The following is a 21,185-nucleotide window of genomic DNA, read 5'->3' on the forward strand; positions in this document are numbered from 1 at the left end:
AATAAAAACCCTTTCCTAGTTGCGCAGGAGAAACTGGAATGACTACTCCTGACTGAAGCAATTTCTGAACTGCCTCTTGCCAATCCCTGGCCTTCAACTTTGAGGAGGGTGCTTCTTGAATTCAAAACCATAACCAACCTAAAGATATAGCTTCCTGTACCCAGGCATCTGTTGTAGACTGCCGCCAGATCTGTGCAAACTCAAGAAGTCTGCCCCCTACCCTGGGATACGCTAGGTGGAGGCTCGCACCATCAGGCCGATGTCTTATTATCTGTTTTACCACCCAGTCCTCGGGTAGCGCAATGCTTTATAGTCTTACCAGACTTGTTGTATTGGGACTGCCTGCCATCACTTTTTCTTTTAGCTTTTCCTTGAGACTGAAAGGTCCAAAAAGCCAGAACTTTAGATTTGAAATTGTATGTGGAAGGAAACTTTACCTTCTTTGAGTCTACTTCTGACTACAAAATATCTGTCAATTCTTTACCAAAAAGAATATCTCCAGAAAAAGGCAAAGATTCCAAAACCTTCTTAGATTCTGAATCAGCTTTCCACATACGTAGCCAAACTGCTCTGCGAGCAGCGATTGTTGAAGCTGATGCCCTGGAGGCAATAGTACCCCTATCCAATGCTGCTTCTTCCAAGAACATTGCAGCCTGTGTTATATGTGCTATATGGGATTTTTGCTCTCTAGATGCTATTGAAAAATCCCCCATCAGCCCAGGCAGCCACTGTCTTTGCCTTCCAAGCTGAAGCCATCGCTAGCCTTATGACTGCCCCAGACAGGGGAAAAAATGGTTTTTAAAAAAAAACATCCACTCTCCTATCTGTGACATCATTTTATGATGATGAATGCAAAGGTAATGTAGATTTTCACACTAATCGAATCATATGCACATCTACATTAGGAGCCACATTCCTTTTTAAACAATCCCCAGCTGGAAGAGGATAATTGGAATTTCATTTCTTAGAAATTCTAAACTTCTATTGGGCATAGCCCAAGCCTCTCCCATGATTTCCGTCAGCTGATCTGACCCTGGAAACTCAGTCTTAACTGTTTTGGGATGTTTAAACATGTGCCTTGGTTTTTAACACAGGCTCTGCGGAATCCTCTAAGGATAGAATGGCGTTCATTGCTTTAATTAACTCAGCTATATCCACTGAGCTGAGACATTCCTCCTCCTCTTCATATGCCGAAGCAGAGGTTATTGAGCTTTCATCCTCTGAAGAATCCTCATCTGAAACATGTGTAGCCTGTGAGGATGAAGATTTACCTACCACTGGCTTATCAGTCTGCTTCTTTTGAGAGGCAGCTGCTGGAAGTGATAAACCGCAGGTGGGAAGCTGCATGTAAGGGTTAATCATGTAACATATCCCTGGTACAGGAGTTGGGGGAGTTATCCATTCAGCTAAACTGGAAAATGTCTGTGCAAACATAGCCCAAGGTGGATCAAACTGCACCTGAATCTGCCTTGTATTTTTCAAGAGACCCTGGTGAAAGCTAAAACAATTTGCACACAAACCATCCTGAACCAGATCCTGAGAGGTTAACACAGCTTTGCAAGACAAACATGATATGAGTGTTGGTGTTGCTGTGAGTGTATCTTCCTCACCTTTTCCAATCTTAGACATGATAAATAATCAACACTTCCACAGTGTACTACACAATATGTGACTGTAATTACTTTAAGCTTTTTAAAGTGACCTACAATCTGATCCTACCCATGCACCAGCATTTAGGATCAGAATAGAAAAAAACTGACAGAATATATAGTAAAGTCAGCAATCACACTGGCAGTCACATGTTATACATTAGTACAATAAGCAATATGAGCACATCATCAACTACAACTACGTTTCAAGTATGTAGGAGAACATATTACTGAATCATGTTTAAACAGATCTACCTTATTCAGACGCATAGCAAAAGGAACAACAGTAATAGTATACAGACTCATATTCAATAGGCAGACTCATATCTAACTATTCGTACTCAAAAATGTAGATAGAGACTTAGTGCTGTATTACCCGGACTCAGTAGAGTGGGATACGGGAAACTCACCTTGCTTCCAGGACCGATCAATATGTTAGCGAACGCTGAGTAGATCTAGACGCTACTAGTGTACACTGCCGCTCCATGAACCTATAGTGAACACAGACACTCAGTGAACACAGACGCACCCGTCACACATCCGCCTATGCTGCGACTAGGTCCCCTTCGTGTACAGCATCTGAGATGGAAGCAGGAAACAGTTCATGGCAGGAGGCTCGGAGGAAACTGGTCATGACTGGGGGGGGGGCGACCAGGAGAGCATCTGACTCCCCACTACTGAAATCAGCCTTAGGGTTCACGGCCTCATACTATTCCTGGAGCCTCTGATCCCCAAGGCCTAGCACTGGTGCACCCAAGGTGGCAGCCATGTCAGCAACTGTTTGGTAGTCTCCTCTCAAAACAGTCTGGCTGTGTCTGTATTCCCCTTCTAAGCAGAACCGATGCCTTTCCATCTCTCTGTGCTCCGGCCACAGCCTATTAATGTCTGCTGGATCTGCTAGTATATCCGGCACAGATGCCCGCCGAAACAGCACTGTACTCGTGGGTAAGCATTGTCACGACCCAGCAGAGAGTTGTTGGAGTGATTCATTCTAAGATACGTATAACACGCTTTTTAGAAAGATCACTCAAGAAAAAATAGTAAGACTATAAAAATAAAATAAGAAAGCTTAGGGCTGCTAAAAACCAGCAGCCTTCTGACCATGGACCGGCTCCTGCCGCACCAAACAAAAAACTGATTTCCCTTAGCCTGGAGGCAGGGATATATGGATATATGGATGCTGCTTGCATGCTGGGAGGTCGAAAAGCTTTGACCGATTGGTGCAAATCCGCTGTCGCTTCATCATATCCCAATGTTATCCTGTGGATAACCTGTGGACCCTGCCGGAGAAAGAGCAAGTGTGAGACAGTACTGGGTTGGTGATGCTAAGAGAGTTTTCTAAAGTACTGTACAGATAAATATTATTATGTAAGTAAAAAAAAAATTCTGTGGCACATTTCTTAGTAGATACACAATAAAAAATTAATAAAACATAACTTTTAATGGGATACCCTTATAAAAAGTATAGTAAATATTACCATTCTATTTATTAAACAGATTTGATAATCATTGAAATAATGCATAATGCAGAAAAAGGAAAATGGCCATCGAAGTCAACTTCAAAACTTTACTATAGTTTAAAGATTGTTTTTCCCAGTGTGTACCATGCTGGGAAAAGAGCAAGCGCCACCCACTCCAGAGCCTGTCCGCCCAGGTAGAGCCACTGCTGCACCTGAGGTGCCCCACTGAGAGTCCCACGCCTTATCCTGTGTTCCCTTGAATTCCCCTCCCACATCCTATGTCCCCTGAACATTCCCCCTCACCCTTTGTCCCCATAAGTGCCCTTCCCCCATCCTGTGCCTTCTGAGTGTCCCCTGAGCTACTCTCCCATCTTGTTCCCCCTGAGCATCCCTCCTTACACTGTGCCCCCTGAGCTCCCCTCCCCATCCTTTGTCCCCTGAGCATTAAATCCAGTTAATACTGTGATAACACATGTAGCCCATTTTTCACAGGTGTGTGTTATGTGGGTGTCTGCCACAAATGCACCTATATTGTATCTTGCTCTGTGATTCTCCAGGCAAGCTCAGCCTCTATTTATCCATAAGCACTGGGGTAGAAATGTTGAGAAGGGGCCATGGTACTGTATGTGCAGGTTTGAAAACCAACAAGTTAAAAAAGAACACTATGCTATTGATGTAATGGTTGCCAGATAATCTCTCTGTGTTACCCTCTATTCCAGTGCCGTAACTAGACATTTTAGTTCTGTGTGCAAGAAGCAGCATCGGCGCCCCCTCCCATATTTAAAACAGGGCCAGTGTGTGACAAAAATATAGGGGTCTGGCTTCATTGGGAAGGGACATGGCCACAAAATAATACCAATTCCTATTATGCTGCACAATAGTCTCCATTATTCAAATTACGCCACGCAGTAGCTGCACTTACACACATTATACCAGGCAGAGCCCCTTTTTAGATATTATGACAGGTAGAGCCTCTGTCACACATTACGTCAGGCAGTGCTCACTTTTACACATTATGTCAGGCAAAGTCACTAGAGAGAGAGGGAGGGAGGGAGAGAGATAGCAGTTTCTCTCCCTCTGTTTTTTTATTCCCAGTCCCCAATCTAATCACTATCTACCCTTACCTTACTTCTCTGTTGCTTCGCTTTCTCTCTTTCTTTCTTCCTATCATTTTAATTTTATCTGGTTTCTCTCTCTTTTTTCTGTTGTGCAGAGAAGCAGCAGAGATCTGGCAGAATTGATGATCGTATCATCTGGTGAAAGAAATAAACATACATTTGTTCCACACATTAGACAGGGCACGCAGATGCACAACGTGCCATCCGCGCCACTTACCCAAATCAACAGCCATCAGTAGTATTGCATGCCAATACTCGCGTGCGGTCCACCCACAGTGGAATGCATGCAGATGCCGGAAACGCACGTCACTAACCAGGAAGCCGGAAGCCACGCATAGTGCTAAGCTAGCCGGCTGAGGTGCACCAATGATGAATCACACCCCCTGGTGGAACGCAAACAACGGAAGTAACTCATACCAGTTTTGATAGTGTCATATACCTTACCAGCCCTTAATAATCATATTGGGATATAGGTGGAGGTAACTGATTAGCCACTGCCATAGGGTGAACCATAGGTAAAAATCATGAAAATTACCACATATTTTGTGACAATACCAAGACAGAAACATACAAAAACACATACAAGGGGTGACCTAAATACGGACAACCCCTAAATATACAAAAAATCTTTATTAATACTAAAAATTGGAATATTAACAATAGGCTCTGCCACCCAAAATGAAAATATTTTTTTCAATATTCAGCCCTAACGCAAGAAAATATTAAGTGGATTAAATCCCGTGGGACCAGGGTCAAGTTCATAAATCCATCTTGCCTTGCGTTGTCTCAATATCTTCTCCCGGTCTCCGCCACGTGTCAGTTTCGGAACATGGTCTATCAACATGCACTTCAAGCTGGATACCGTATGGCCCAAAAGAGCAAAATGCTTGGCCACTAGTTTGTCTGATGTCGATGTTGTTAAAGCAGCACATATAGATGTGCGATGGTTTGCCATCCTGTCATGAAAGTTCCTCATTGTCATTCCCACATAGTAGGATCCACATGGGCATATTAAATGTATACCACATGGTCCATTCTACAGTGCAACCTGTGTTGGATATTGATCTTGCGACCACTATGTGGATGCGGGAAACTTTGGCCCACCATAAGGGACCTGCAGGTAGTACAATCTGGACATGGGTAGAAACCGTGCTTCGCTGTAGGCAGCCAGGTATCAGTGGGCTCCACTGGCTGTAATGTTGGTCTCATCAGCATTTGACGTAAGTTCTTCCCACGTCAATATGCACATAAAGGTGATATTGGACTAACCCCCTTGAACACGGGGTCTGTAGCTATAATCGGCCAATGCTGTCTCATTATATTCTGCGACCGTGAGAGATGATATATCGTAGGTCGTCATGAATATCATACAATCAATATCAGGGCCGGATGTTCGTCCAATAATTTTCTGGGAGTGCCTATACCTTGCTTTTTGAAGGCATCTTTTGACAGTCTTCTCAGCATAGCCACGTTCCAATAAACTTGCGGTCATCTGCACAATCTGTTCCTCTGTGGTTTCAATGGTAGTGTTGTTATGTAGTACCCGCATGTACTGCGATATAGGCAGACTCTCTTTGAGTGGTGCTGGATGGTGACTGGATGCATGCAATAATGTGTTGCGATCTGTCTCTTTTCTGAACAGAGTGGAGGCTAGACCACCTTTATAACGGTAAACCGTAACGTCCAAAAATTAACCTTATCTTTTTTCGCAAAATAATACGTAAAGCGAATAGGGCTGTTTAGGGTGTTTAAAAACCTAGCCATTTCCAAGAATTCAGTGTCAATGCCTAGCCACACCAAAAATGCATAATCAATGTTAGTGACGTGCATTTCCAGCATCCGCGTGCGTTCCACTGTGAGTGGACCGTACGCGAGTATTTGCATGCGATATTGATGGCTGCTGATTTGGGTAAGTGGCACAGATGGCACATTGTGCATCTGCGCGCCCTGTCTAACTTGTGGAACAAATGTATGTTTATTTCTTTCACCAGATGATACGATGCACTCCTTGATTATATTCAGCTGGTTCCTATAGGGAACAGGAAGGGAGGTACCTGTTATAATTGCCTTTGCTATAAGAGTGGGCCATGGGTGAGTTGTGTATTATGGGCTGCTGGCTTTCCTGCCAATTTAATCATTGTGATCTTGAAAAAGGTTTGTTTAGAACCAAAACGTCGATCTGCCATAATGACCCAATTGCTGGTATGATATGACCATTGAGGTGAAATAAAAGTATGTTTTCTACAATTTGGTGAGTGCCTGTACCTGCAGAATTATTCTTATTACGCGGACTTAATTGACCATTACGGAGCACCACTGCCTTGCACTATAAAGCCGCGAGTGTGGACTGAGTACTATATATATATATATATATATATATATATATATATATATATATATATATATATATATATATATATATATATAGTGCACTTCCGGGTGTGGTGACGTCAGCGCGACCTTGCGTCGTGGTCCGTCACTTCCTGGAAACACGGAGCTTGCACGGTAGCCATGGCGACCGGCGCTTGGTGGTAACCAGTGGGTGGATAGACGTAGGTACAGCTGACGGGACATAAAAACACAGTGCGATATAGACATATGTGAAAATATACAAAGCTGAGCACATTATTATGAATGCGTGAGTGGTTAATAAACAACATATTGAACAAATACATAATATGGCATGCATGAATGTAAAAAAGCACATATAAAGAAAATGAAAAAAATGGAAAAGAATGCTGGATAAAAAACAGAGGCAGGTCATAGAGAGCTGGATACACGCTGGGGAATAAGTAAATAAATAAATAGAAAAACAGCAGCAAAATGACCATGTTTCATTTCACATAGTGAGTAAACCATGTAAAAGATGGGTTGCAATAGGGTAGCATAAATAAGTTATAATTAAATATTAAATATAGGCAGAATACTGCGTAATAATAACCTTGGTTTACAAAGATAATGAAAGGCCCTTGCTGCACGCTCTCGACATATAAACTGAAGAAATTTTAAAGGTAAGTCCCAAAGGTTTAAGATTGAAACACACTCCAAGAAATCTTATCATTGAGGCCTTTGGGTCGGATAGTATTAAGTGAGTAATCCATCTGGCCTCTAATCATAAGAGTTGACCCCCGCGGTCACCGCCACGTACAGACTTGGGGATGTGGTCGATAATCTGTAGATTCAGGTCCTGAAGAGAATGATGAAGTTCAGCGTAATGTTTCGCAACCGGCTGGTCCGAAGATTTTCCTGAAATCGCGTACTTAATGTCCGATCTGTGCATAGCAAAGCGTTCTCGAGCAGTGCGTACTGTCTTGACAACATACTGTAACTTACAGGGGCAGGTAATTAGAGATACAATATGAGTGGTAGTGCATGTAACTACATGTCTAATATTGAATATCTTGCCCCTGTCACGATCCGGGTATCTGGACGCCATTTCTTACCTATCAGATGCCTCCTAAGGCTGGCTCAGCGCTCCAGGACCGGATCCCATCTGTTATCCTGATGTGCACATTCCCGCATCCTCTCCTGTCTCTCTGGACGCAGTCACAGTAACGCCTTATACATCTGGCATGGCGTCTCCCGCGGCCTCCGCCGCCGTCCCTGAGCTTCTGCATTCAGAGTGGCGATTACGTCAGCCGCGGCCTCCGCTGTGTCCGCGTGGTCGGATGTGCATCTGTCAGCCTGGCGTCTCCTGTCTCCGGTGGCCGGCGCCGCCATTACTGTTTTCCAGACCACATGGATTACAATCCAAACTTCCCTCCAAGTGTCTGCATGGGCGCAGCCATCTTGGATTCTGTCAGCTGATCATTCCTACCAATCCGTTGTCAGTATTATTAATTTGCATAATTGCCTAGCCAATGCCTTCCTTGCTGCAGGTATAAATAGGTTGTGCCTGAGCAAGGAAGGCGTCAGTGCATTGGTTGTCAAACCTAGTTCCAGTTTGTCTCTCTTCTGTGAATGTCTTCCAGGTTCCAGCTCCTGTCTCCAGACTTCTGCTATAGAGACCCGCACCAGCATTCCATCTGCGGTGTAGCCTGACTCTCCGATCCATTCTGGACTCACCTGTTTCCAGCTACAACATCACCTGCTTCCAGCTTAGCTTCCAGCAGTGTACAGCTTCTCTTAAAGGGCCGGTGTCCTTTCTGCAGTTTACCACTCTCCACCGGTATTATTATTTCTCCGCTCTCAAATTCTACATTTCATCTACATTGCATCACTCTCAAGCTTTATTTATTATTTAACTGGTTCCAGCCAGTATCCACTCCGTGCCAACACCTGTCTGGTTCTAACCAGTACCCACAGCAGCATTTTATCTACAGCAGTCCAGCTTTCCCTGGAACACCAGCTGGTACGACCCTGGGCTTTCCTCATTGCTACAGTTGAGCCTGGTAAGGACTTTCCAACTTGCAGATAATAAGAACTGTCTCATACCACCAGAGCTCTGTGGCCCCTGCCACCCTGTAGTACCCAGGAACTGTATTATTATTTCTCTGCTGATTTTTATGTTACTTTTTACTGCTTCTGTGATGCATGGAGTTTGTCATAAATAAATATCATTGACTTTTACTCAAGTTGTCGTGGTCACGCCTTCGGGCGGTTTCTCTTCATGTTACTTACATGTCCAGGGGTCTGATACAACCTCCCAGGTTCCGGTACATCTCAGCCCCTACAACTGAGGCTGCCTCCCGTCAGCTCAGGCCCTCAGTTGTGACAGCCCCGTGGTGGTTGATTTGAAGGATGCCCCTGGTTGCATATTGGCACAGGTTTTGCACCCAAGGCATCTGTAGCATCCCGGAGGTTTGGTCAAAAAATTAGGAGTCGGATGATCCTCGAAGCCTGTTCTGTCCGAATGTACTAAATAATCCTTAATGCTTTTACCTTTCTTGTAGCATGTAAGGGGTCTTTTATTTTTAAATGTGGGTAATTCTATCAGTAGATACTATCGGCCACATAGCTTTAAGGGCCCGAGGTACCACAGAACTGGCGGTGGTATACTTAGTAACTAATGGTACCAGTTGATCTTGTTTCTTAGGTTTTTGACGTAACAGTTCATGCCGAGGAATGGCCGCAACGTCTTGTTTGTGTTTGAGAAGTTCCCCTGAATCGTAGCCTCTGACTAGAAAACGGTTCACCACAGTAGAAAGGGCATGGTCTAATCTGGATGGATCACTAGTGATTCTTGCGGCCCTCATCAATTGGGACCTGAGAAGGCCTTTTTTCAATGCCCTGGGGTGGTGGCTATTGGCTTGCAATAAAGTGTTCTTGTCAGTCGGCTTGTAGAAAACATCTGTTCGGATGCTTCCATTGTTAATGGAGACTTGAACGTCCAGGTAAGTAAGGGAGTGGAAGTTACTCTCTGCCGTGATTTTAATCGGTGAGTCTCTGCTATTGATTTTATTGACTAGTTGCTCGAAGAGCATTTGGCCCCCCGTCCAGAGAATAAACACGTCATCAATATAGCGTGAATAGTGTAAAATATGGCTGCTGCTGACAGTGTCAGTAAAGAACATAGCCTGCTCCTCCTGCATCATGAACACATTGGCAAAGGAGGGGGAGACGTTACTTCCCATAGCACATCCGCTGGTTTGACAAAAGTATTCCCCATCAAACAAAAAATAGTTCCTAGTCAAGGTAAGTTCTAACAATTTAAGAAATAGATCCAGGTTAACGGTAGTCAGATGTTCTTTGATGAGAAACTGTTTCATGGCCGCCAGACCCAGGGCATGAGGAATACTGGTAAATAAACTACAGATGTCAATGGTGCAAATTAAAGTATCTTCAGGTATGTTGGAAAGTAAAGACAAACGGTTCAAAAAAGGATGTGGTATCTTTCACAAAATTTGGCTGTTTCAAAATACGCGGTTGCAAAATGCCGTCCAGGAAAACGGAAATAGGATGATATAATGATTGATGGGCAGAGATTATGGGTCTGCCAGGGGGATGGGTTAGATTTTTATGTATCTTAGGTACGGTAAACAGAATGGGAATGAGGGCACAGCAAAGTTTCTCAGAAATGACAGAAGATGCGCAGGCTTGATCCAAGATACTATCCACCTCATACTTGTACCTAGATGTAGGGTCAGAAGGCAGGCTCACGTAGACTGATGCATCACCGAGTTGCTTATATATTTCTGACTTGTAGTCAGCCAGGTTCATAATCACAATACCGCCCCCCTTATCGGCGGGGCGGATAACGATGTCTCGATATGATCCCAACTGGTTCAAAGCTTTGAATTCAAGTCTAGAAAAGTTTTGGTGGAATTCGGAGGAGGCAGAAGTATACTTAGTGACCGAATCGTCCAAAAGTCTAGTAAAGGTCTTGATTGACACATTACTAGACTGTGGGTCAAAAGATGATCTATGCCTTTAATTGATGAATTCCTGGTGCGGATCAGTAGATGGAACCGTATGATGATCCTGAAAGTATTCTTGTAACCTTAATTTACGAGAAAAGTGGTGTACCTCAGCTTGCCATGTGAGACCGTCAAATCTATTGGTAGGTATGAAGGATAACCCATTGTTGAGAACTTTGACTTCCATCTCGTTAAGAGTGCGGTCCGAGAGATTAAAAATTAAATTTTCCTCCTTGTAGAGGTGTTTCTGGATCCTGCGGTTTTGCTAGCCCCTGCGGGTGGGCGTCCGCTTGTTTTGGTGGTTTCCGTAACCACAGGAGAGGTCTCTAAAGGGATACTGGTAGAATCTGAAGGCCCATCGGAGTCGGCAACAATAAATTCGTTATCACTGTTAGAAGTGGCATAGTCCCGATTGCGCGCCTCAGCTCGCTTGCGCCAGGAATGTTTGGCTCTTTGGTTGTATGAGCGGTGATTCCCTGGTTTACCCCCAGCGACCCATCGATAAACCCTATTGGACTCATAATCCTCTCGGACAATAGCGCATTTGTTACGCTTAAATCTGACCAACTCTTTGCGATAATTATCACACTGTGTCTTCAATTTTTGTACTAAATCTTGGTTAGTGTCTAACAATAAAGTGTCTTTGTGCTCTTGTTCCAGCTCATGAATCCAGTCTCTGGTAATTTTTAATTCTCTCCCGACTCCTCCACTACCAATAAAATCAGGTCAAGGCTGCACTTGTTTAATATAGCTATCCATTTGTTACAGAACTCAGGATTAAAGCGGCCTATGGTAGGCACGTTGCGGATTCTAAATCCGCGAAAAATCATTTTATCGCGAAAATAATCGGACAAAGAGATGCCGTGCATTAGATAGTCTGTCTCGCGCCGTTTAAGTTTGATAAGTTGGTGATAAATGTCCTCCATACTTAATTGCTTTTCTGAGTCAGCCAGGTCCTCTGTGAACAGTACACGCTCAACATCCATTTAGTTGAAGCTGAAGCTGCTGGCTGAGTTGGAGGGTACATTGAAGTTGCTCATGGATGCGCCTTGAGTCGTGATGCAAGAAACAAACGTATAACAGTGGTATGTTTACTGGTAGAGAGGCTTGATGATGTGCAATTCATCAAGGGGAGAGAAATATCAGATGCTAAGTGTCAAGTGCTTTAAGGAAAGTGCCAAGTGTCCAAAAAGTGCTTAACGTGCAAACAAAGTGCTTGGTGCTAAATCGCAGGACTTCACTTTGCAGAATTTAATGATACCGTTGTAAAATAATTCAATGAAAGCACTAAAATCCAATGTTGAGGATAGATAAAACATGAAAGGGTGGTATGGGGGTGCCTCGGTCCAAGGTTAATGAACAGTCAGTCAAAAACATATATAGCGTAGAAGAGCTGCCACTCACCCTAAATGTTTGGCTCCGGTGCCCTCCGGAATAATAAATATACGGCAAAAAGAGACATGCAGCGGCACTCAGAGACTGATCCCAAGTCAATAACGTGCAAACGGTAAGTTTAATCCATAAGGAACAAAAGTGGGGTGACCAACGTTTTGGGGCACTAACGCCCCTTTGTCAAGGTGATGCAAGTGTACAAGCAAACAACGTACCTTTAAATATGCAATGAAGACCCGCGAACAGTTTGTCCATTGCAACATTAAAGCTATTTTGTGTCCAGCATTTGTGGGCAACATGCAAAAGTAGCCAGCATTTACTCTGCATGTAGAACATATAACATGGATTTGCACCCCTTACATTTCAACATGGTTTGTTCTAGATACCAAATTACAATACTTGCTTTCTTTTTTGATTTGCTTCCAATTCAAAATCAGCCCCTATGTGATTGTCCTGAGAGTGAAGGATTGAGTCAGTATTGCAGTGTTGGAGCTACACACTTTGGTGTTAAATTTATAAATGGTGTAACAATCACAGTTCAATTTGTTATTTCCACAGATTGTACCTGGCTCTCCTACCCTTAGTGCCTGATTCTGAGATGTACATAAACTTAATATTGTAGTAATTGAGCAATTATAGGCCGACTGCATAGGTTTCTAAGTTTCACTGAGCATGTGCCTTGATGGTCTTGCAATGGCAGTCACAGAGGGTATCTACTAGCAAAATGATTGACAGTCAGAGACCGTGTGGGGGAGGTTACGGGGAGTGGCAGTTAAAACACAGATGTGACATGAACATTATTGGGTGTCTCATCATGGGACTTCTATCGCATAGGCAGCTATAAATGGCTCAAACATCTTACTCAGGTCATTTCTAGGGCAAGGCGAGCAATGCAATCACACAGGGCACCTGTGGCCACGACCACTGTCTGTTTCAGACAGTATTCCATGTACTCTTACTGTACATATGGAATACTGTTGAAAATGTACCACCAAAAATGCCAGCCATTTTGGGAGGGACATTTAGTAGATGGAGGTTGCAGATCTGAACAGCGCTGCAGTGCCGGGCATAAAACTCCTGACAATTAATAGTTATTGTGGCATAATTGTAAGGGCTATTACTATTATAGTAGTGTACCAAACCATTTCTGCTGGATTTGGATTTGGCTCTGATTCGTCATCCGGCTTTGGATTTGCCAAACCACCATCTCTGGATTTGAATTTTTTTTTTAATTCACAAAAACAGCTAAGATCAGATAATTTGGGCCTTTTGTTTTTCCAGAGTATTATTAAACTCAACAGCATTAATTTCCAGTCAATTCTGACCACTTCGCAGCTCACAATATTTTTTTCACCAATATGGGTCAAAGGTTGCAGTGAACTGGCAGGTTACTAAGCAGCAGAGCAGCGGCACAAGCACATGGAAGTTTATAGCACATCTATGAAACATTGACACATCAAACTGGGGTACAGTGCACAGAACAGTGCAAACAATAGATCAATATATATTTTATTCTTTTATGAACTTGCAGCTTGGTTGAAACTGCATGGGCTTATAGATGCACATGAACAAAGTGCACTAGGGTAAAGTGCACCAAACGGTATGAACTATATATATATATATATATATATATACACACAGTATATATACAGGTTGAGTATCCCTTATCCAAAATGCTTGGGACCAGAGGTATTTTGGATATGGGATTTTTCCGTATTTTGGAATAATTGCATACCATAATGAGATATCATGGTGATGGGACCTAAATCTAAGCACAGAATGCATTTATGTTACATATACACCTTATACACACAGCCTGAAGGTCATTTAATACAATATTTTTAATAACTTTGAGTATTAAACAAAGTTTGTGTACACTGAGCCAACAAAAAACAAAGGTTTCACTATCTCACTCTCACACAAAAAAGTCCGTATTTCGGAATATTCCGTATTTCGGAATATTTGGATATGGGATACTCAACCTGTATACATATATATATATATATATATATATAGTGCACCAAACGGTACCAACAATAGTGCAGTTAACAGCAGAGTATAGCGCAGCACACAGCAGCATGACCCCTACACACAGTCAATACATAGCACAGACACTTGTGAGACTCTGGACACAGCACAGCCAGTATAGCAGAGTATAATGCAGCATGCATCAGTGTGCAGTGTGCCACCATACACAGTCATTATACAGCACAGCCACTTTTGAGTCTCTGGACGCAGTACACCCACTATAGCAGAGTATAACACAGCGAATGGCAGCGTGCACTGGGAGACAAATTGTCTAGAAACGGCCCTGGTCTTACTTAGAGACACCAACAGAAGTTCAATAATCAACTGATCTGCGATGTTGATCTATGTGTGCTACCAGAGGGAGTCGCAAAGTTGCCGGTGGGAGTCTTTATACAATTCCAGGTGGCTGCGGCATTGCAATTTGTCATACAGTCACTGCAGACACAGTACATCTTTATCTGTGGCAGTATTAGCGTACACCTCTGACCAGGCCCTTAGTTTCCTCAAGTTATTTACCACTGAGCACTTAAAATAGAATAGATAGATAGTAATCTTACCCATGAATACCTCCCAACTTTGACCTGTCTTGAAGCGGGACACACGCGCTCCCAAAAAGGGGGCATGGCCTATAAAAGGGGCGTGGCTTCACAGGAGGACCACAATCGCGAGCCATGCCCCATTTTTATCACTGAGGGGGCATACCCCATGCTCTGTGAGCCGCTGGCATGCTCCCTCTCCCTCTGACTCCATTGAATAGATGCTGTGCGCATGTGCACGGCGTCTATTCAACGCTGCTCTGCTAAGCAGGGCAGCGAGAGACAGAGCCTCCCAACTGCCCCCCCCCCCCCCACTACGGGACACTGTGGCCCGCGGGTGGGACAGCGGGACAGTCCCCAAAAAACGGGACTATCCCGCGAAAATCGGGACAGTTGGGAGGTATGCCCATGTAAACCATCACCCATGAGAGCAGTGTTGTCCCTTGTGTCCATTGTTAAATTGTTTGTTCTCATATGAAAGTAATTCTTATTTTAATGCTTAGTTATCAGTAAAGGTAAAACACAATGATACACGCCTTACTGTAAAATAAAACATCTGCACTTTTATGATCTTACAATAGTATAACACTAATGATCCATGGTGTCTTGTATGTAAATCAGCCCTGGACCTAACAAAAACAACAGGACAGTTTAGCAGCAATCACAATTTTGAATAGGTCTTTGCCATTTGAGGAAATGTTATTTACATTTTCTTACTGAAAAATAACCTTAACTTCCTTTGAAAACTGAATAGTGCAATGCCTTCAACTCCTAATGGAAATGCTAATCTTCCAAGAAAATATATTGTATATATCTAAAAATCAGATGACACAAAAATAGGGTGATATAATGGTAAAATGATGATTTATGGTTCTAAAATACTTGTAAAGCAGATCTGGAAAAAATATATATCTTACTGACAATTTCCGCTCACTAGTAATGTAGTAATGCTTCATTTTTATGGGGAAACATGTAATTTACAACAGAGCATTTTATTTATGCAAATGCCATTTTACTTTTGTTACATTTTCAATGGTATTGATGTTTTAAAGAAATTGTTTACTGATACTACATTTTAAAGCTTTTTCCATATTCATGTCATTTCTGAAGTAATAATAAAAACAATAGATAATGCTTCAGAAATTATGAAAGGTATTAAAACTGTCATGCAATGAATGGTGAAGTCAATACGAGTGTTAAATCTGCTGTTATGTGTCATGGCTATAACAGCAGTAGTAAAAAGATATTTACTCTATTACCTTATTACTAATAAACAGTTTTCCCAGATAGGCCTCCAGAAAAATGTTAGAATAAAGCTTAGTGAACCCTATCTATATACTGTATCTAAACACACACGACTTACAGAATTATATAGATGGCACATATTGGGGATAATTCCAAGTTGATCGCAGCAGGAAATGTTTTAGCAGTTGGGCAAAACCATGTGCTCTGCAGGGGAGGCAGATATAACATTTGCAGAGAGAGTTAGATTTGGATGGGTTATTTTATTTCTGTGCAGGGTAAATACTGGCTGCTTTATTTTTACACTGCAAATTAGATTGCAGATTGAACACACCCCACCCAAATCTAACTCTCTCTGCACATGTTATATCTGCCTCCCCTGCAGTGCACATGGTTTTGCCCAACTGCTAAAAAATTTCCTGCTGCGATCAACTTGGAATTACCCCCATTGTCCACTAATGCACATGTTAACATGGATCCTTGGATAGAGTAGATTAATTCTGCAGCAGTAGCGGGTGCCCCACAGACCGCCTTTGAAAGAGCAACAGTCACACTTGGATCCCACTGTGAAAACCACAGGTGTTGTTGTGCAAGCAGGAGCCCCTTTAAGGTGTGGAGAAGGCTTTTCAATTGTTTCTGGGAGTTCTGCCACTGGTCCTTTGTAGAAGATAAGGGTCATATATAATAGCTTATGCCTAACTAGTTAGGTAGTCTTACAATATTATGACAACTGATCTTAAAATGCTAAGTGGCATTCTGGATGAAGATTAGGTCTTTATAATTAATTTATTGTCTATTATATATATTATATAAATGTAATAGATATACCACTCTTGGGTGTGCAGTCGTACTCTGAAATACGCATAAACAGATACAGAATAGGAGCAACATTTTTTATTTCTGCTTAATTGAGTAAACATGGATAACAGTGTCTGTGTATAAAATGGTTTACATTTTTCTGTCAAAAATGTGTATGTCTCTCAGTGAGGCAGGGATGTGCTGCTGTAAGCAATCAGGGATGTGCTACTGTCAGTGAGGCAGGGATGTGCTGCTGTAAGCAATCAGGGATGTGCTACTGTCAGTGAGGCAGGGATGTGCTGCTGTCAGCAATCAGGGATGTGCTACTGTCAGTGAGGCAGGGATGTGCTGCTGTTAGTGAGGTGGTGATCTGCTGCTGTCAGCGAGAGTGTGATGTGCTGCTGTCAGTGATCAGGGATGTACTGGTGTTAGTGATGTAAGAATGTCCTGCTGTCAGCAAGCATGGATATGCTGCAGTCAGTGAAAGGGCAATGTGCTACTGTCACCGAGGGAATGATGTGCTGCTGCCAGTGAAGCAGTAATGTGCTGCTGTCAGTGAGGCAGTGATGTGCTGCTGTCAGTGAGCAGGGATGTGCTGCTGTCAGCGAGCACAGATGTGCTGCTGTTATTGAGGTGGTGATGTCCTGCTGTCAGTGAGAGTGTGATGTGCTACTGTCACCAAGGGAGTGATGTGCTGCTGTCAGTGATGCAGGGATGTGCTACTGTCACCAAGGGAGTGATGTGCTGCTGTCAGTGATGCAGGGATGTACTGCTGTCAGTGATGCAGGGATGTCCTGCTGCCAGCAAGCAGGGATGTGCTGCTGTCAGTGAGAGGGCGATGTGTTTCTGTCACCGAGGGAGTGATGTGCTGCTGTGAGTGAGGCAGTGATGTGCTGTAGTCAGTGAGCAGGGATGTGCTGCTGTCAGTGATGTAAGAATGTCCTGCTGTCAGCAAGCATGGATATGCTGCAGTCAGTGAAAGGGCAATGTGCTACTGTCACTGAGGGAATGATGTGCTGCTGCCAGTGAAGCAGTCATGTGCTGCTGTCAGTGAGGCAGTGATGTGCTGCTTTCAGTGAGCAGGGATGTGCTGCTGTCAGCGAGCACAGATGTACTGCTGTTATTGAGGTGGTGATGTCCTGCTGTCAGTGAGAGTGTGATGTGATACTGTCACCAAGGGAGTGATGTGCTGCTGTCAGTGATGCAGGGATGTGCTACTGTCACCAAGGGAGTGATGTGCTGCTGTCAGTGATGCAGGGATGTGCTACTGTCACCAAGGGAGTGATGTGCTGCTGTCAGTGATGCAGGGATGTACTGCTGTCAGTGATGCAGGGATGTCCTGCTGCCAGCAAGCAGGGATGTGCTGCTGTCAGTGAGAGAACGATGTGTTTCTGTCACCGAGGGAGTGATGTGCTGCTGTGAGTGAGGCAGTGATGTGCTGTAGTCAGTGAGCAGGGATGTGCTGCTGTCAGTGAGGCAGTGATGTGCTGCTGTCACAGAGCAGTGATATGCTGCTGTCAGTGAGCAGTGATGTGCTGCTGTCAGTGAGGTGGGGATTTGCTGCTGTCAGTGAGGTGGGGATTTTCTGCTGTCAGTGAGGCGGGGATGTGCTGCAGTCAGTGAATCAGAGATGTGCTCCAGTCAGTGAGGCAGGGATGTGCTGCTGTCAGTGAGGCAGAGATGTGTTTCTGTCAGTAAGGAAGGGATGTGCTGCTGTCAGTGAGGCAGTGATGTGCTGCTGTTAGTGAGGCAGTGATGTGCTGCTGTCAGTGAGGCAGGGATGTGCTGCTGTCAGTGAGGCAGAGATGTGCTTCTGTTAGTAAGAAAGGGATGTGATGCTGTCAGTGAGGCAGGGATGTGCTGCTGTCAGTGAGGCAGGGATGTGCTGCTGTCAGTGAGGCAGAGATGTGCTTCTGTTAGTAAGAAAGGGATGTGATGCTGTCAGTGAGGCAGGGATGTGCTGCTGTCAGTGAGGCAGGGATGTGCTGCTGTCAGTGAGGCAGGGATGTGCTGCTGTCAGTGAGGCAGGGTTGCACTGCTGTCAGTGAGGCAGGGATGTGCTTTAGCAGTGTTTGAGATGCAAGCCATAAGGTGCTGCTATGTCATTTTATTATGGCTGTCGGCATTATGAGTGTCAACATTTTAACTGTGTCTTCAGGGGTGCCTAGGGACACTTGCAGGGGTGCCCTGGGTTGGTGATTCAGGACCAAATAAAATTATTTATGGTCAATGTAATAGGCAAAACTAGTGCTTGTGGCTTCCAATCATAAAACATGTGGACAAACAGAGGCAAATGTTTTCCCTCACCACACCACAAAATTGAACCTAAAGATGACATACAAACACAATTAATTTTTAATTTAATATTTATTTCTCAGTTTCTCAGTAAGAAACTTTTGGCCTATGGGCGCCATGAAAAGAATTAGGATACTCTAGGGTGCCATGATTCCAAAATGTTTGGGAACTACTGGATTAGTCTATATTTAAATGTTGCCATTTTGACTGTATCTACGTCTTACCTGTAAACATTTTAACCCTGCCGACATTGCAACCTGTCTATTAATTAATTGTCTACATTATGCCCATGTCGACATTTTGACTGTCTACATACCCGATTTCTTTTTGTTACTAATATGCTTGTTTTAAAGTAAAAAGCACCAACACCCATATCCAACTTTGGGGGTATATTTATTAAAGTGTGGGTTTTTAGAAGTAGAGATGTTGCCCATAGCAACTAATCAGATTCTACTAATTTATCTTACACCTTCTAGAAGATAATACAGTAGTTAGTCTGATTGGTTGCTATGGGCAATATCTCCACTTCTGAAAACCCGCACTTTCTAAATATACCCATGAGTTTCTAAATTCTTACTGTGATTTGTTTTGATGTTCTTGATTATTTTCATATGGGTTCAGTATCCTGTGCAGGTACTACCTTTCCTCTATTTTAACTTTTCATTTTTTGATGGAAATGATCCCTTTTAAGATTATTGTGGATAAATTTACTAACAGTTGGTTTTATTGTCAAATGCAAATCGAGAGGCATAGGGGCATTTTAAGAGAGGAAAGGGCCTGTGTGCAGCCTTCATTGTGGGCCCCCTTGCACCTGGCAGCGGGTAGAATGTGACATTATGCTAGAATTTACTGTGCATGTGCAGGTCTCCGGGAACATGGCACCCATGCCTAGTTCCCTAGGACATCACCATTATGCATGCTCAAATCACTCAGAAATGGCCGCTGCGGGATTTCGGAGGGGTAAGTATAATATATGGGTGCAGGGTGTTCTATTATAGAAAAACGTTTAAGGACAGGCAATGCAGGCAGATTGCAGTCTAATAAAACTGTGTTTACTAACCATCTGATTTGACCATCAATCAAAATCCAACATCGAAGTCGATCATTTTTACTGGCTAAAAAATTCATAGGGATATATTTACAAAGCTCTGCTTTTGCAAGCAGGTGCATCTCAGAGGGTTGGAGGTGAAAATGTAATATGCATTGCACTCATAGTCAGTGTAAAGCATGCCGCATACCTCCCAACATCATAGAAACAAAACTGGGGATGCCCGAAAAGGGGGAATGGTCTCTTTGAAATGGTGTGTGGCTTTGCAGAAATCCAATGATCGCTAGCCACGCCTCCTATTTTCATTACTGGGGGGGGCATGGCCAGCGATCTGGGAGCTGCTGGCCATGCCTCCTCTTCCCCGTCTCCAATGAATAGATGCAGTGCGCATGCGCGCAGTATCTATTCACCACATAACTGGAGCCCCCACCCCACTGCGGGACACTGCATCCCACAGGTAGGACAGCGGTACAGTGCCACAAAAACTGGACTGTCCCGCAAATATGAGGACAGTTGGGAAGTATGAGGCCGTGCTTTACACTTACTGAAAATGCAATTTAAATTTTCACCTCCAACAAGCTGGGAAGCAGTGGCTTACAAAAGCCTCCACTTCAGCAATAAATATACAGGAAAAAGAATGGCTGGTTTGTCAGTATATTCTATTTAATAGGCAAAAGTATAAAATATACAATGGCCGATGTAAAGTTACATATCTGAAACTCAGTTGGTTTTGCCATTTCTGATAGAGTCCAGCATCAAATAAAAGTGTAATTCTGATGGAGAACAATACATACGACTGAAAACCGACAGTCATCTCCTAGTGCTTTTCTATTGGTTTAAACATAACACATGCTATTTTGACATAACAAACCCCTTATAAAAATGCCCCAAACCACATCAATACTATACATTGTGAGGTTGTGCATAGGTGGCTGTTTATAGAACCCAGAAGAGGCGGCGTGTTGTGCAAATACAGATTTTCTTCTGAGGTATCCTGGGGTTAGGGAATGGATTCAGGTTGCACTGACGTCTAAAGTTCGCAAGGCACTGGCATCTGCAAAAAAACAGAAATTGGTTAATTCATATAAATCTTAGACAAATTGGCTGAGCGAGATTTGTGTGCTCATGGCATGTTACTTATGTATGCACCCAGAGGAACACATGAACATGGTTCGCTCTTTGCATCTGACACACAGTATGTATTGGTCAGCGATGCAGTAAGACCAGCGGGATTTTATTCTCGAGCTTGTGTTGAGCCTGTAT

The 21,185-nt window shown here is 43.4% G+C and overlaps 1 long non-coding RNA gene across 2 annotated transcripts in view; it reads right to left on the bottom strand.

Moving 5' to 3' along the window:
- Positions 1-20,562: 20,562 nt before the first annotated feature.
- Positions 20,563-21,185, bottom strand: part of LOC134917121 (uncharacterized) — a 43,713-nt gene continuing 43,090 nt past the window's right edge. For both annotated transcript variants that reach the window (XR_010177412.1, XR_010177413.1), the window contains one exon: positions 20,563-20,976. This is a non-coding gene — a long non-coding RNA (uncharacterized LOC134917121). The remainder of the gene's footprint in view (positions 20,977-21,185) is intronic.

Source organism: Pseudophryne corroboree, chromosome 1 (genome assembly GCF_028390025.1).
Source record: "Pseudophryne corroboree isolate aPseCor3 chromosome 1, aPseCor3.hap2, whole genome shotgun sequence".
In the NCBI taxonomy this organism is placed as follows: domain Eukaryota; kingdom Metazoa; phylum Chordata; class Amphibia; order Anura; family Myobatrachidae; genus Pseudophryne; species Pseudophryne corroboree.